Here is a 17,941-nt window from a genome sequence, read left to right on the forward strand (position 1 = left end):
GACTCATGGCTATACAGGCCCAAAAGGCTACAAATACTTAATACTGAGCAAATGGTCTGAATACTTATAACCATATTTCAGTTTGTCTTTTTGAATAAATTTGCAAAAATATCTACATTTCTGGGGGGGGGGGGGGTTGTCAAGATGGGGTGCTGAGTGTACATTAATGGAAATAAAATTAACTTTTTTGCTTTTAGCAAATGAAATGAAACAATGAGTGAAAAATTTAAAGGGGTCCGAATACTTTCCAAACCTACTGTAGGTCATGTTCTATTTTTAGCCATTTTTACAGATTCCTCAAATGTATGGGCAATCAGTAAAAATTGGTGCTGTGCAAGATGGCCATTTTGCTCCTTGATTGGATTACAATCTACAAATATCATATACTAGCCTCTGCCCGCAACTTCGTCTGCGTGTTGTTGGCGTCGATGATCCGCCTATATTCATCAAATTGCTGCTGTAGATGTTTTACCTGCTCCGGCCTTTCAGGAGCTGTCCTGCTGCTGAACTTGTTCCTCACACCGTGCCAGTGATTGTTCCAGCAGCTCTCTTAGAAGCCATATAATGAGTGTGTTGTTGGCGTTGATAACCCGCCTTCTCCGGCGTTTCGGAAGCTGTCAAGCTGGCCTGCCACTAAACTCGTTTCTTGCACTGTGACCGTGATTGTACTGGCATCTCAGCAGCTTGGTGGGACGCTATATAATGAGTGTGTTGTTGGACTAGATGATCCATCTGCTCCAGCGTTTCAGCAGCTGTTATCACGCTGTGCCCGTGATTGTTCCGGCATCTCTGCAGCTCACTGAGACACCATATAATAAGCGTGTTGTTGGTGCTGATGATCCCCATCACCTCAGCTTGAGGAGAACTCTGTTGACTTCTGGTTACCTTCATAGCTGTCATTATTTTAGAATTTTGCAATAAATTAGATTTTATTTTTCCTGGCATTTTTAAAAGTATCAAACTGCTAATTTGGATTAAAGGTGTTTTCCCATGCAGTGTGTCAGCATGCTGCCTGGAGCAGATCAAACAATATGCAAATGCATGTACAGAATGGACTGAGGTTTAGCTGTGTGTTTACAAAGAGAGATAACAGCCCTGGCGTTATCAAATTCTGAGATAACCTGCTGCAGGAGCATTTTTAATATAGTATGTGAACATAAATTCTTAACAGTTGTCAAGCCATGTCATTTACCGAGATAAAAGTAGCCTATGTTTTAATCAAGGTTACAAACTATCTATGTGCCAAATTTCATTCAAATCCGTTCAGCTTTTTTTGCATGAGGAACAAACATACAAACTTTCACATTTATAATAGTAGGATTAATAATAATGAAGAAGTTGCATTCAGGGTTGAGGCCCCTCTGAGCCAAGCAATCCAGAATAATTCTCTCTGTTTCAGTAGTTTGATCCGATTGCCCCTTTGTCGAGGTGGTAGAACACGTTCTAATACCTGGAACTTGAGTGTTGAGATAAAGAACCATTTTCTTCGCCTTAACACGGATTGAGTGCCATAAATATCTACACAATTGTGATAGGTTGTGAAGGACCCTTGACAGACACCGCTCAAGACAGTGTGGGGTTTTCTAAAGGTATTACTTACATAGTATATTGCAGATTTACCAGACAGGAGTCAGGTAAACCTTTATGGAAACCCGTTACAGTCAGTTTCATTGTGGGACATATGAAACAATACATATGCTGTGCAGCAGATGGCAGTACAGTACCTAAAAACTTCAACAAATATTTTTCTATAACTATTGAAAGCATCCAGCGGACATTTTATACACATGATTCATTAACCAAGACTAGGTGATATGATACTGAAGTATTGCACTTTAGTATCAGTAAGAATACTCTGTTTCATTCTAGTGTATTGCATAGCAACACATAAATATGAGTTAAATACTGTAGACTTTTAACCATTGGTTTACACAGAACTAGTTTATTTCCATATATTTGCATTATATGAAAATCCTACACCAAGGGTTTGTGTAAGTAAACCTTGTTCATAACTTGTCATTTCATATAACATGCCACCATTACTTGCCATTACAATGAAAATTATGTATACATAGAGTTCATTGCATTGCAACTGGTCTTTTGTATAGCCCATTCTAAGTCCTGAATTTTCAGTGTGGCATTTAAAGGGGCTCTATCATTGGGAAAAGTCATTTTTAGATAATCACATCCTTGCATAGGCTTTAGAAAGTCTATTCCACACCTACCTCTAGTATGTAAATTGCCTCAGTGGTTTTTGAATGAGCTGTTTTTATTCATATGCTAATTAGCCTATCGGTGCACCCCGGAAGTCTGATCATGCACTCCTCATGTATGCACAGGCTGCTGCTGCTGACTTCCTGCTTCCTGTTTGCACACACACATAGGAGAGGATAGCAGAAAGGAGTGCTGGCTGACAACTTCCTGTGCTGGCTGGAAGCTAATTAGCATATGAATAAAAACGGACTTATTCAAAAACCACTGAGGCAATTTACATACTAAAGGTAAGTGTGGAATAGCCTTTCTAAAGGCTATGCATGTATGTGCTCAGTTAAAAATGACTTCATAAATTCAGTTCAGTGATTTGTATAGAAAGACATGAACCCATGTGAATTCCACTATCCAGAGTCTTGAATAGGGTCATTTACTTGTACTCATAAATCAGTCTCTGTTTTCTTGATTTAAAATTCCCTCTTAAAATCAAAATTTTCATGTCATTGGTGATATTATAATCTCCCTGGCAGAAATGTTTTGGCACGGGAAGGTTTATTCTCTGTTGTATACAAATTACTGAAATAAGACAGTCATAATGATAAAAATCCTGGGAACTGGGAATTGATTATTTGTTTTTCTATGTATATAGTAATAAGCCTCTTCCCCCCTCCCTCCTGAAATCTTATCCCTGTGTCCAGTTATACATAAATATGCAGCCTGTAGAAAGTGTTTTTAGATATATCTGAAGAAGAAGCCAGAGGGAGCTTCGAAACGTCATATTCTGTCATCATTATGAGTTAGCCATTAAAAAAGGTATCACCTACTGAGGACTTGCAAGTTTTTTGTTTTTTTATACTTTAATGAGACACTGTGCTGGCACTTGAACTTCTGCACCATTTCAGTGTGTAACAGTCTCTACACAGCTTTGCAGTGCGGTACGTTCTTTCAGTCTAACATTTTCAGTCACCGTTTCACACAATAATTTTCTATCCATCTCAGGTGTGGCACTCCTACTATAACTATGTCCCTGATAATTGCTCTGAATATTGGCCCGAGTAACAGGTCCTTAATAATTGACATCAGAATTTATGGTGTTTTCATGAATGACCTATATTTGAGGCATCTCCCTGCAGTAAGCATTCAGTATCTACAGAACAGCTTTACAAGTTGCAATCATCATTAATGAAGCTCCAACTCATGTGGCTATGACTACAGATTATTTTTACTGCCGGGAGAACATCCTTCTTAGTGTTTCATCACTTAATCCAAATGTTAAAGGAGAGAAGGGCAAAACTAAATTTGGAGGAAATCTTACCTTGTATTGTACAATAGAACATAAAAGAGGTATAATGTTCTTGAACCTCAGGGTTCAAGACTTCATAGTCTATATATCTGGCAGTAGCAGATCCCTGTGCATTGTACAATTATATGGGTGGGAAGGGCGGAGGATGGTTATAAAAACTTGTTTTTTTTTTGTTTTCAGTGTCCTTCAACGTCAGAGACAGAAATGGAGGACAGACACTACAGGAGCGGGGAACGGTGAGAAAAATATAGACCGCTCCGTATTGGAATAATTTAGTAGGTAGTGGCCAAACTTGTGTGCCACCAGAGGAGGGAAGTAAAAACAACAATTATATTTGCATCTCCTGGGCAAATAGGGGGCAGTATACTATGTGGTGGTAAAGTAGAGGGCAATAAACTTTATGGGGTCCAAAAAAGGGACAATATACTGTGAAGGGAGTGGTAAAGGGGCAATTTACTGTGCAAGGTATTATACAGTGTTTTGGCAAATAAGGTTTTTTTTTATCCTTAAATGGAGGGGCATGGCCTACAATTTTAATTAAGGAGGCCCCCATCACAGAACCCAAGTTCTCTGGGTTGGGTTTTATTTAAGTGCATATCACTTAGGCCAAAACCTGCATGCACGTATCTTCAAAATCATTATACCTGGAAGGAACAAAAATCTGGAAATGTTTAAAAAAAAATCAATCTTTACACACCATAAAAAGCAAGTGCACCCTAAACCCCTATATATTTTTCAAAAGTAGACATCCTGTGGACTAAATTTTTCTCAATGAGTTATCAATAGCCATGCCCACCTTCATGTAACTTTGTGACAAACACAATTTTTTGAAAAATGCAATAAAAGATATATTTGCACCTAAAAATCATACATTCACACAGAAAACATATCTAAAGTAATAGATCAAGATGTATACAATTTATATATAACAAACCTCAAGATCAAAAACAGCTTGTACTCTCAAAAACACAAATAGGAGGCAAGCAATATTTTGCTGTCATCCACTAATATGTTAAATATCTATAGTGTTCATAGAAAACCACTAAAGTGATACCAAAATCTATATTTTGAGAGTGTACAGCATACACTATATATAAGCACATATATAACTTACAACTCCATATATTTTACATCCATGACAACAGTTTGACTATCAAGCCAGTCGATAAAGGTGGAGCTGTTGTTGTAATGGATACCAATTCAAGAAAATTAATCAGCAACTATCAGACTGTATGGTATACAGAAAATCATCAGGGATCCTAAATGTTGGGTAATCAAAAATATTACTGGTATTCTCAATATGGCTAAAATGCTGGCACTTATTGATGATGATTTATATGCCTTTTTGTTGGTAGCACAACTTAGAACTCCAGTTCTATATGTGCCACCAAAGATACCCAAATCTTTGGTTGATCCACCTGGGCACCCAATTGTCTCAAGCTTAGAATCTGCTTTCAGATTTTTGGATAAGATTTTTAAACCATTGTCTATTATGACTCCCTCATATATCAGGGATACAAATGATTTCCTTACTAAACCTTCTGAAGTAGAATTACCTGTATACAGTACAATGATTTTGGCTTCTTTTGACGTGGTAAGTCTTTACACATCTATTGAACACATAAGAAGTATACAGATAGTAAACTCCTTTTTAAGACAATCCTCATACAATAATGAATGTCATAGATTTATCATGTCTCCATTGGAAGTGGTAGTTACAGAAAAACGATTTTCTTTTTGGTGATGAGAACTATAGCCAACACCAAGCAACTGCCATGGGCTTAAACGTGGCGGCAGTTCAAATGTCTATATACATGCGTTGGAAGAACAGTACATCTATGTATCCCACCACTATGAGCAAGAACTCAAGTATAGACGATATTTTTCTTATTTGGATGGGGGATGAGATCTCTCTCAAAGGTTTTCTTAACTATCTGAATACTATGGATCATACTGTTAAGTTTACAGTGGTGTATTTGAAAGAGAGTGTCCAACTTCTGGTTGTGTTGATCAGGTTTACGGGAAAAGACATTTTCTACCACCTTGTACACAAAACCAAGAGATGTGAATAATCTGCTCCTATTTAATAGTAATCATCCCAGGAGCATGGTGACTAGCTTACCAATAGGACAATTAGCCTTTTTAAAAGCTAGTCACGCATATGTGAGGCTCATACAGCATAATTTTGCTGATAGAGCCCCTTTAAAGCTCACCCCCTCTGCCCCTCCTCTTCCTACATGTGGTTCCGAGAAGCTGCAAGAGGCTGGAGATAGGGGAGACACTTTAGGGCCGTAAAGCTCAAGATCCATTAAAAACGTTGTTGGGAATTCCGAACAGCTTTTTACCAGCGAATCGCTCCGATGTGTAAGAGTTATCATGATAATCTTGGTCTCATAAAGAAGAGATCCTTAAAATGAATCCAAAATCATCTTCATAGCCTTCATGGATCCTGAGAAATTGGAATTAGTAGCAAAGACGTATTACGCTAGTCCTTGGCTACTGAACTGCTTACCTGGCAGGATGTATGACATGAAGAGAGCTCCTCCAATAAAACAGCAGTTACCTGCGGATCTTATAGACTATAATAAGATTCTTCGGGTTTTCGCCATTTTTTATACTGAAACCATACAGGACTTTTCTCTCTCCTGATTTTTGGTGGAATCTTATGGAGACTCCGACGCAGATGTGAAACTAGCCATATAATACCCTGCATATATTTCAACATTTCATGAAAATTCAGGTACATTTTAATTTATAACCATTTTAGTCAACTGCCTCATGAAGCTAACAAAGGTAAAATGGAGCTACTTTGATTGCCTTTGAGAAGGTGTGCCGGGCTGGTACCTCCACAGTTGGCTTGATATTGACTATCTATAGGCTTCTCTCCTCTCCTGAGGGGCGGCTTCCCGTCTCCCACTGGTATATGGCCAAGTGGTCTGGGGCTCTGTGTAGGCATATCTCGCCTAGCCAGTGGCAAGTTATTTGGTCTCATGCAGCTAAATACTCCACCTGAATTTCATTTAGTGAGACCCAGTTCAAGCTGCTCATGCCTTGGTACCATACCCCTGCCTTGCTTCATTCCCTTAACCCCAGTATCTCCCCCCTTTGTTGCCGTTGCTAGACGGAAATAGACATATTATTCCATGTTTTTTGGGACTGCTCAGGTATATGGCCCTTTTGGATAGAGGTCCAATCCCTCTCGGATGCTCTTTTTATTCAGGGTGATCCCCTTACTTATTTGCGTAATCTCCCACCTACACACTTGGGCAAGCAGACCTCTAAACTGTTCTTATATATATGCACAGCAGTCAAAATGCTTATAGCCCTTCACTGGAATAGGACCTCTCCTCCCTTTGGCGCGGATCTTGTCACTAGGGTGAAGAACATTCGCAGTATGGACGTCCATGGAAGCTTTTCATGCTGTGTGGTCATCTTGGGACTCATACTGCATTCTACGTGGTCTATGAATCCTTCCCTTTTCCCTCTCTTTTCCTCTCCTCCGTTTCCTCACCTTTTGGTTTGTATTACTTAATAAAGATAAGCGAATAGTATTCGATTGAATACCTCACTCCCATAGTAATGTGTGTAAATGGCCGAACACCAGGGGGTTAAGCGCAGTGAATATTTGATGCGCTTAACCACCTGGTGTTCGGCCACTTAAACGCAATCCTATGGGAGAAAGGTATTCAATCAAATACTATTCGCTCAACACTATTACTTAACCATTGATCTGATCGATGTCTTGATCTATGTTTTTCTGGGAAAATTCTGAAAAAAGTTTAATAAAAATTACAGTTTAAAAAAAAATGAAGCTACTTTAAAGTGTCTAAAATATAAAACATATAGTAGTTTGTTTAATACTTTGTTTACTATTTCATTCTGTATGTATTTATTTATGATTCTCATGCCTTCAATATAAATCTACAATGGTGTCCAAATTTTGAATTCACAATCTACTTTCCTGATTCATGCGGAGATCTCGCAGCAAGCACACGGACCTCATTATAGTCTATGGGGTCTGTGTGCTTTCACTGCACACCGTTTGCAAATGCATTCAGTAGTCCATTTGGGGGGACCCCATGCAGACTACCCGAACGGATTACCAAATGCAGATGTGAACCAAGGGTAAGCTTCAATACCAAGCACAACTGCTATAGAATGTACCTCACTGTACTTGCTAGGCAGTGAAGATGCGAAAGTGCTAATTTGAATACTGCAGGCTCTTTAACCCCTTCCTGCCAGAAGAATTTTTCAATTTTTGATTTTGACACTCTGCCTTCCAAGCCCAAATACTTTTTTACTTTTCTGTTCACAGAGCCATATTAGAGCTTAATATTTGTGGGACAAATTGTTCTTCATAATGGAAGCAATTATTACTTGTAATTCTCTGTACAAGGTACTGGCAATTTGGAAAAAAAAAATCGGAATGGAATAGAATTGGAGAAAAAGTGCATTTGTGCAACTTTCTTATAGGCTTCACTTTTACGGTGTTCACTGTGCAGCCAAAATAACATGTCACTTGTATACTATGTTTTGGTACAATTCCGGAGATACCAAATTTTTATAGTTTTATTTAAATTTTAACTCCTTAACAAAAATCTAAAACTTATATTCTGACACCCGTAACTTTTTAAAGGGGCTCTATCACTGGGAAAAGTCATTTTTATCTAATCACATGCTTGCATAGGCTTTAGAAAGTCTATTCCACACTTACTTATAGTATGTAGATCGCCTCAGTGGTCTCTGAATAAGTCAGTTTTTATTCATATGCTAATGAGCTTCCAGCCAGCTCAGGAAGTTCCCAGCAGCCTCCTCTCTCCCATTATCTTCTATGTGTGTGAGGCAAACAGGAAGCTGAGTCATCATCATCATCATCAGTCTCCCATAGAAAACAATAGGAGAGGTGTGCACGATCTATCGTGCACCAGTCTAATTAGCATATGAATAAAAACGGACTTATTCAGAAACCACTGAGGCAATCTACATACTATAGGTAAGTGTGAAATAGACTTTCTAAAGGCTATGCAAGGATGTGATTAGTTAAAAATAACTTTTCCTACTGATAAAGTCCCTTTAAATATTTTTATGTATGGGGCGTCTTTTTTTTTTAGCGGGGCCAGGTATACTTTTTAGTTATACCATTTTGGGGAATGTCTATTGTTTTGATTACTTTTATTTAAATTTTTATCAGAGCCGAAACAGCGAAAAATCGGTGGTTCAACACTTTTGATTTTTTTTTTCCGCTACAGCATCGACCATAAAGGAAGAATATGTTTATATGTTTGTAGACCAGGCATTTTCGGACACAGGGATACCTAATTTTTTTGTTTTACATGTACCCTAGGGAAAGGGATGTGATTTTGAACTTTTTTTTTTAGATATATATTTTAAAACTTCAATTAAAATTTTTACTATTTTAATAGCCACCTAGAGGGCTTGAACCTGCAATTATAGACTGCAATATAACTGTATTGCAGTCTATAGGAGATGCACTCCATTACTATTGAGGCTGGTCATAGACCAGCAGCGACAGTACTATTCCTATAACATATATATATATATTCCTATATTCCTGTAGCATGGAAGCCTTCATAAGGCTCCAGACTGCCATAGGAACAGGTTGACTTCTGTGATCTTGTTGAATGGGAGCTGGTCTGCAATGAAAAATGTACGGAGCCTGTCCGCAGGAGCCATTTTTTAATTTGAACTCTGATCTCAGGCATTCATTTTAGGGTGTCTGCTGTATATTACAGCAGAGTCCATAGTACCTATGGCGGCCGCTATGTGCGGCAAGGGGTTAAACAGCCAGTCAGTTTGGGTTCTGGATGTGAGTACACCACCAATCTTAAAAGTAGGTCATCAGTATCAGAGTCCTGGAAAGCCCCTATTAATATCATATTGAATATACCTGTATTGCTGAATTCCCACAATCTGCTATTGATGAACTGTCCTAAATATAGGTCATCAATATCAGAAGGACAGTAAATCCCTTTAAATCATGATCCAATTCTCCTTTAGATCTAAAAAGTTATATAGAAGACTTGAACAGATTATATAAAGGGGTATTGCCACCTCACATACTCATCAGTCTTTACTGCTGTAAAATCTTCTTTCTTCCTGGTTTCTTGCATCATTTGGTGGGCGGGATTTCACATGCAACCTGCCGTTTAGCTCTGCCCCCAAATTAGCGTGTAGCTCCGCCCACCCATATTGGACTATGAAGTACAGGCAGCAGCAACTCCATTCTGTGTTACATACAGACACTGCCTGTCTCTGCTATAATGAACACAATTGAATTAGCTAGCCTGATAACTGGGAGAACAGAAGACGAGTTCAGAAATGAAAGCAGCTCCTCTCCCCTCTGAGTGCAGGAAGCTAGGTCACGTGGTGTAGACACAGGAATAGCTAGATACACAGGCTCGCTCCCGTGCACTTAGCCCCTCCTCCCTCCCCCCTGAGAGCAGGCAGATACATCACTTGACTTTTGAGCAAATAAGTCAGGGCTGTGGCCACAAAGAATTGAATAAAGCAAGATAGTGGACAAACAAAGCAGTTTTGCTGAAGCAGTGTATTTAGGAAAAGTCTTACATCCACATTAAAAAGCAGTATAGATAGGATCCTTGTGATGGGACAACCCCTTTAATCAGAGACAAATGCTTTGAGAGAGCAGCCTGAAGACCAAAACCCAGCACCCTTGGTAAAACAACTCATTTTGCTGGAGGAAGCTGTGACCAGTCAGACAATTTCTCTGCTGCAGCGCCAGGAGAGGAAATATAGTATTACATGGTAGCATTCAGATTAATGGCCGTCCACACTAAGAGCCACTAGTAAAGGTTCATACGGAGAGTCTTGACCTAAAGGTCCCCCAGAATGTTCATGTGTCCTTACAGGGCATGTAGACAGGGACCGTTGTTATAATCCCTTTAAGTTATGTATATTTGCATAAAATAAGCATAAACTAAACATTACTGGGTCTAGATGTAATAACATTTGATTTGAAGAAATTTTATTTTTATTTACAAAAAACAGAATAGAACTAAACACACACGTACAACAATGTCTCATCACTATGATTCAGCATGAGAATAGTTATAATTAACAAACTAGGCTGACATAAGCTGTTGGACTCACAGTATATATAGGATAATATTTGTCTATGATACAGATGGTTTAATCATAAGAATGTGCCATTATAATGTATAGGTATTACTTCTAATAATCATGATTTGTGTCAGACTATGATCATGAGAGTGGTGTCATATAATTCCCTAAATAGTAGTCCTAGCTTGAGTAACGCTTGTAGCTTGCTGTGTAGATGCATGTTTGATATGCATCAGATATGGTGTATTCACATATAGCATATTTGCAGAAATTGATTGGGCAGAAGGTCAACAAAGTTCAGGGACCCAAAGACCGGGGGCTCCACGTTTCTAAAACACTACATTTTGGCTGCAGAAGTAATGCTAGGGCAAAAAAAAAATCGCTGTGTTTTACAGTAAGCGTGCGTTCACACGATGTAAAATGAAGCGTGATCTGGCACGTATACGGCATGTCAGAGTTTGAGCGCAAAATCACGGGCGCAAAATAACGCGGCGTATACGCTTGTAACTCCCATTGAAATCAATGGGATCTTTTTGAGTACTCAAACTCTGACACACCGTATACGTGCCAGATCACGCTTCATTTTACATCATGTAAGGTGGATGGGATTCTGGCTAATTTTATCCTCACATTGCAGAAAAAAATCTGCAGTGGAAAAACTACATTTTCAAAAATGCTTGTTTTTTTTTTTAAATCGCAGCATGTCAATAATGCCCACGGAAACACTGGTTTTTTTCATATAGGTGAAATAGGGGTAGAAGGTCCATAGAGGAGATCTCAGTGGGCTTTCTGTGAAAAACGCTGCAGAAAAAAAATGTTATGCGTTTCCGCTATGTTTTTTTGCTAGATGGGTTCATAGCGAAAGATTCCTCTTCTGTGAGATATGTATATTTTATTTTAAGCCTTTGTGAGGGAATAAAGGATTTGGAACCCTTTACCTCTTTGTTGACATCCACCATAATCATATAGCAGATGCCAGCACTTTAAATATGGCACCAGCTCTTGAGAAGAGCAGACGCTTTATCTGTCAGGTCTCTACAACAGAGGCATCTGAAGAGTGGCAGAGTCTGCACACTACCATGTTGAGAACAATCACTGTACACTGGGATGAGATACGGGGTGACTTTCTGTTTCCATGACAGTCAGGAGTCCATTGAAGGATCCCAGGCCAGTCCACACTATACTTCTAAAACAGACTCAAAGAAGGGCATGGTATTGCAGTATATTGTACTTGTGATCAGATCCCGAGGGTGTTTAAAAATAAAAGTAAAAATATTTTAAGAAATAAAAAAATCTAAATCACTCTCCTGTATTCCAAATAAAGTCAAATATAGTCAAGCACAAACACATTAGGTATCCCTTATGTCCAAAAATACCCAAACTATAGACATATAAAAATATTTATTCCAAAAGACGAACACTGTAGCAGGAAAAAAAACAACAAAATGGCTGAACCACCATTATAAGGTACTATTTGTTCCACTACAAAAATAAGGTTTCGTAAATAAGATAAGATAATCCAAATGAAAAAGTAATGACTTTTTTGATAGGTAGGGAGTGAAATTAAAAAGATTTGTTTACTTTTGTAATGGAAGAAAAAGTCCTGTATGCATGACTTTATCTTCCATCAAAAAAGTAAAAAAAAAGACATAATTAAAGGGATCCTATCATTAAAAAGCAATTTTTTGTGACTAACACATAGAAATAACCTTAAGAAAGGGTATTCGTCTCCTACCTTTAAATGTCTTCTCCGCGCCGCTGTTCGGTTGAAATCCCAGTTTTCGTCGGTATGCAAATGAGTTCTCTCGCAGCACTGGGGGCGGGCCCCAGCACTCAAACAGCAGTGGGGGCGTCCCCAATGCTGCAAGAGAACTCTCCAGCGCCGCCTCCATCGTCTTCAGGAATGAGGTCTTCACGCGTCTTCTACCGGCGCAGGAGGTCAAACTTCGAGCCGATTGCGCATGCCCGCGACCACAAAAAAAAATGGCCGCTTACACAGTTACATTTACATTCGGTTGAATACAGACAAACACCGAACGGATGAGAGCAACGGACATTAAATAACAGTAGAGTGAGCCTATTCTTATAATACTTTACTGATGTATGTTAATGTATGTAAATAATTTAGGACGTTCCCTTCTTTGATAGATCGTGGTAGTTTGGAGCTTTCCTCATGACTGTGACTGCAAAAATGTAACTGGTAACCTAACACCACTAAACAAGTTTTAATATAATGTGTAGTACAATGTATTTAAAGCGTTAAGTGTCAAGTTAAAGTTTGTGAAATTTGTACATGGACACCACTATAGCAGTCAGCTCTACTGATAGTGATGATATGCCATACAAATACTGACAGTAACACATTGGGGGAATTTACTAACCCACTGGCTGTAGTGGAATCCTCGATATATGACAGCTTTTCACATTTCAGTCCACCTAGTCACTTACAGAAAGGCGTGATATTCAAAAGAAGACTGGAAATCTTAAAAGTAACAGTAAATTCATTCACTTGGTCAGATCATCACACAAGACTGTTTTTTCGTGACACGGTATATTTTATGTTGGTAGTAAATTTTGGTCACTATACTTTGTGCTGGTTTGTTAAACACAGATAGTTATATCACACAAAATTCTTAAGAACCAACATTTCCCATATGTCTACATGGCGGCATTGTTTCTTCCAAGTCCTTTTAATTTTGTTGTTAGAAGGCTATAATTTTAGTAGCAAATTCTCAGATTTTCAAGAACATGTCAAGATTCTGTTTTCTAGAGACCTATTCAGTTCTGAAGTGACTTTGAGACGCCTATATATTAGAAAACACCCATAAATAACTCCATTTTAGAAACTGTACTCCTCAAATGAACCGAAAACTGATGAACTTTGTTAACCCTTTAGGTGTTCCACAGAAATTAATTCAAAATGGAAGTGAAATTTCCAAATGTCATTTTTTTATGCATATTTTCAATTTCAAACCAGTTTTTCCTGTAACAAAGACAGGGTTAGTAGTAAAACCTACCATAATTATTACTCTGATTCTGCAGTTTGTAGAACTATCCCATATGCAGCCCTACGGTGCAACCTGACTTAAGAAATGAAAGCCACCTTTATGGATTTTGCTGCAGTGATTTCATTAGGATAGTTTTTAAACACAATGTTGAATTTGCAGAGCCCTAGAGGTCCCACAACAGTGAAAACTCCCCAAAAGTCAGCCCATTTTGGAAACTAGACCCCTTAAGGAATTCATCTGAGGGTGATATGACAATTTTTAATCCCAGGAGTTTCACTGAAATAATCTGAATTTGGCTGTCAATTGGAAAAAAATCCATTTTACTGCTATTTCAGGGCTCTGCAAAAGTGTCAAGGCATCCTGTTAAATATCTTGGATTTGCCGGTGAGACTTGTGTCACGTGTTGTAGGCCTTATCACGATAGGAAGAGTCAGCTTGTTATGAATCAGTGTAGAGGTTTATTAATATCTTGAAGGAAAACACAGGAACAGGAAAAATGTCCAAAATAACACATATCAGTCAATGCCAATATAGCTTACATCTTCAGATAAGTTAGGTTTCTTGATTTGGATATCTTGTAGTTGCAGCTTGGTTCATGCTTGATCATCTGGTCTGGTCATCTGGGATATTCACGACATCTTGTCCAGGATGACAGAGAGGGATACCAGACAGACCTGCCATAGATTCCCCATGGATCCCCCTCATGGATGACCCCGACGTGTGTGTCTGTCACTCATTTATGTTCATGTGAGTGGGTGTTACCCATTATTCTGTGCTTGTTTCTTCTATATTACGATAACTCTAAAATAGTGCACCCTTATCACACCCATGTTCCCAGAATATAGCAGTATGTGATGTCAGTAGAGTGTTAACCCCATGTCTGCTAGAGAATATTGTAAATATAATATTTAACACATCCAAAAACCAAACAGTCCAAGTCTGTGTGCCAAAAACTAAATAGTGCTCCTTCCTTTCTGTGCCTGGTTGTGTGCCCAAATATCAGTTTGTACCCACATATGACATTAAGTACATTATCAACAGTGTCTTACATGTGGGCATAAATTGCAATTTGGCAACATAGCGGGACATAGATGTGAAGGAGCACTGTGTGGCTTTTGGAGTGCAGATTTAGATATTTGGTATCTAGACACCATGTGATGTTTGCAGAACCTTTAAGGTACTAGAAAAGTGGAATCCCCTAGAGAATAACCCCATTTTGAAAACTGCACCCCTCAAAGTATTTATTAAAGGGATCCTACCTTTTAAACTCATTTTTTTCTCCCTAACATGTTGGAATAGTCTTAAGAAAGTCTATTCGTCTCCTACCTTTCCTTTTCTTCTCTGCGCCGCCGATCGCCTGCAATCCTGGTTTCTCAGTATGCAAATGAGCTCTCTCGCAGCACTAGCGGGGGCCCCAGCGCTCAAACAGCGCTGGGGGCGTCCCCAATGCTGCCAGAGAGCTCTCCAGCGCTGCCTCCATCTTCTTCTGCGACGAGGTCTTCTTCCGGAGGCGTCTTCTTACTTTTAGGCCTCAGGCAAGCCGACTGCGCATGCCCACGGCCACAAGAAAAATGGCCACTTGCACTACTGTGGAATCTGCCATTTTTCTTGTGGCCGAAGCCTAGAATTAAGACGCCGCCAGAAGACGACGTGGTGAAGACCTTGTCGCAGAAGAAGATGGAGGTGGCGCTGGAGAGCTCTCTAGCAGCATTGAGGATGCCCCCAGCAGTGTTTGAGTGCTGGGGCCCGCCCCCAGTGCTGCAAGAGAGCTCATTTGCCTACCAAGAAAAACTGGAACTGCAGGCGAACAGCGGCGCGGAGAAAAGGAAATGTAGGAGACGAATAGCCTTTCTTAAAGGGGTATTCCCACGTCGCACACTCACCAGTCTTCACTGTTGTAAAATCTTCTTTCTTCCTGGTTTCTTGCATCATTTGGTGGGCGGGGTTTCACATGTAACCTGCCATTTAGCTCTGCCCCAAATTAGTGTGTAGCTCCGCTCACCCGTATTGGACTATGAAGTACAGGCAAGAGCAACTCCATTCTGTGTTACATACAGAGACTGCCTGTCTCTGCCATAATGAACACAATTGAATTAGCTAGCCTGATAACTGAGAGAACAAAAGACGTTCAGAAATGAAAGCAGCTCCTCTCCCCTATCTGATAGCAGGAAGCTAGGTCACGTGGTGTAGACACAGGAATAGCTAGAAACACAGGCTCCCTCCCGTGCACTTAGCCCCTCCTCCCTCCCCCCTGAGAGCAGGCAGATACATCACTTGACTTTTCAGCAGATAAGTGAGGGCTGTGTCAACAATGAATTGAATAAAGTAAGATAGTGGACAAACAAAGCAGTTTTGCTGAAGCAGTGTATTTAGGAAAAGTCTTACATCCACATTAACAAGCAGTATACATAGGATCCTTGTGATGGGACAACCCCTTTAAGGCTATTCCGACATGCTAGGGAGAACAAATTGTGTTTAAAAGATAGGATCCCTTTAAAGGATCTAGTGAGCATTAGTATCCCAGACGTGACTGCACAGCAGATGGTGAAAAGTGAATACCGGTATGTAGACTGTGCGAAGTAGATGAAGAAATGCGTTTTGAGGGTTGATTTAAAAGTGTCCAAGGATGAGACCTATCTAATTAGTCAGGGTAAAGCATTCCAAAAAAAAGCGCTGCACGGCAGAAGGCTCTGGCTCCATGTCTTTTAAAGGGATTGTTCAGACAAAAATAGACAACCTTTTTAATCTTTAAATCAGCTGGGGGCAGTTAGAAATAAAAAAAAAAGGATACTCGCCTGTCTCTGTGTCCTCCTGTGCGTCCCGGTGTCTTCCGGCGCATTGCAGTTCTTCCCGCAGCACTTTGAACAGAAAGTTCACAGAGTTTTCCTCCGCGGACTTTCTGTTACAATTATATCTATGGGGAAGCCGCCAGCATTTCTGTAAATATAATTGACATGTTGCAATTTCCAAAACCACGGCAGTTTTGGAAATCGCAGCGTGTCCGCACTGCGGTTTTTACTGCAATGTAGGCATGGGATTCGCATGAATCCCATCCACTTTGCAAGTACTGTATAACGCTGAGATTTTTCCCGCGTCGTTTCCGACCTGTAGGGCCCCGGCCTAAGTTGGTCAAAGCATAGCTGAGAAATGAAAACATCAGTCTTATTAACAAAACATGCTTATAATCAGTCTATTCTCTGCCTGTCAGATAGTAACACCCTGTCTTCTAATGTCTCTCTTATATGACCTCTGACCCCTCTGTGGTTGCTGTCTTCTCCAAGTGAGATACTTCTGTAACTGAGCTATATAGACACTATACAGCTGAGTAGAGGACACCAGGTTCATACTAGCTTTATAGCTTTGGCCTATCCGTTATTCTGTTGTAGCCCAGAACAACAGACAGGAGGTCCACTGTAATAACAGTTACACACAGAGCCTGGCGCACACCATTGACAGTCATTTTAAAACTGAAACTGGAGGTGGAAAAAGTTTCCAACAGAAATCCGGCACAGATGTGAACAAAGACTAAGGAATGAAAACTTTAATCATGTTAATGTAGCTTGTAGTCCTCTATACTGTTTTCTGCCCTGGGGCTTGTAGTACCTCACCCTTGTTACACAGCTGTCAGTCAGTGTGTATACCCATAGATGTAATGTGGTATAATTATTTACTACAAATGTCCAGTGTAAAAGCATTACAGGATGAAACTCAACATGACGCTTTATAAGTCAATGAGATCTGTTGGGTAATGATGTCTGGTATGGGATGAAGCCAACACTGTGTAGTGGTTTGCATTTATAACAGAAGCCATGATGTAGATGTGAATGAAGCCTAAATTGTGTTTTTTTTGCATTAAAGGTTTGAGACTACAAAGTTTGTTACAAAGTGTATTGAGACTACAATGAATGTTGTATATGTAGATTAATAGTAGTGATGTATAAATCCAACCAGACTCTGTCCCCCAAGGGCCCCCCCAAAACCTAGAGACGACCCTGGTTGTAAATGACAATAAATGACTTGCTCATTACAGGCCTAAACAGGGCGGTTACTAAAAGGTGAATACTTAAAACTTCTTTTTGTCTCGGAGGCCAAACTTGTGCAGCTCCTCCAGGGGTTAATAGAAACCTATGGGCGAGTCCATGATCCCCAGGTAGCTGTAGAGGAGCTTGTGGCGAGTGACACACGGACACCTCAGACGGCAGTTTCCAGGGCAGGCAGCGGGCCCGCCTACTCTCCCCCAGTTCTCCCAGTATGGAGCAGGGAGTGCTGTAACCTGAGCCTTGGTTTGTTTACCAGCTCCAGACAGGGCAGGGTGAAA

The sequence above is a fragment of the Leptodactylus fuscus genome, chromosome 3 (genome assembly GCF_031893055.1).
Source record: "Leptodactylus fuscus isolate aLepFus1 chromosome 3, aLepFus1.hap2, whole genome shotgun sequence".
NCBI classification, from domain to species: domain Eukaryota; kingdom Metazoa; phylum Chordata; class Amphibia; order Anura; family Leptodactylidae; genus Leptodactylus; species Leptodactylus fuscus.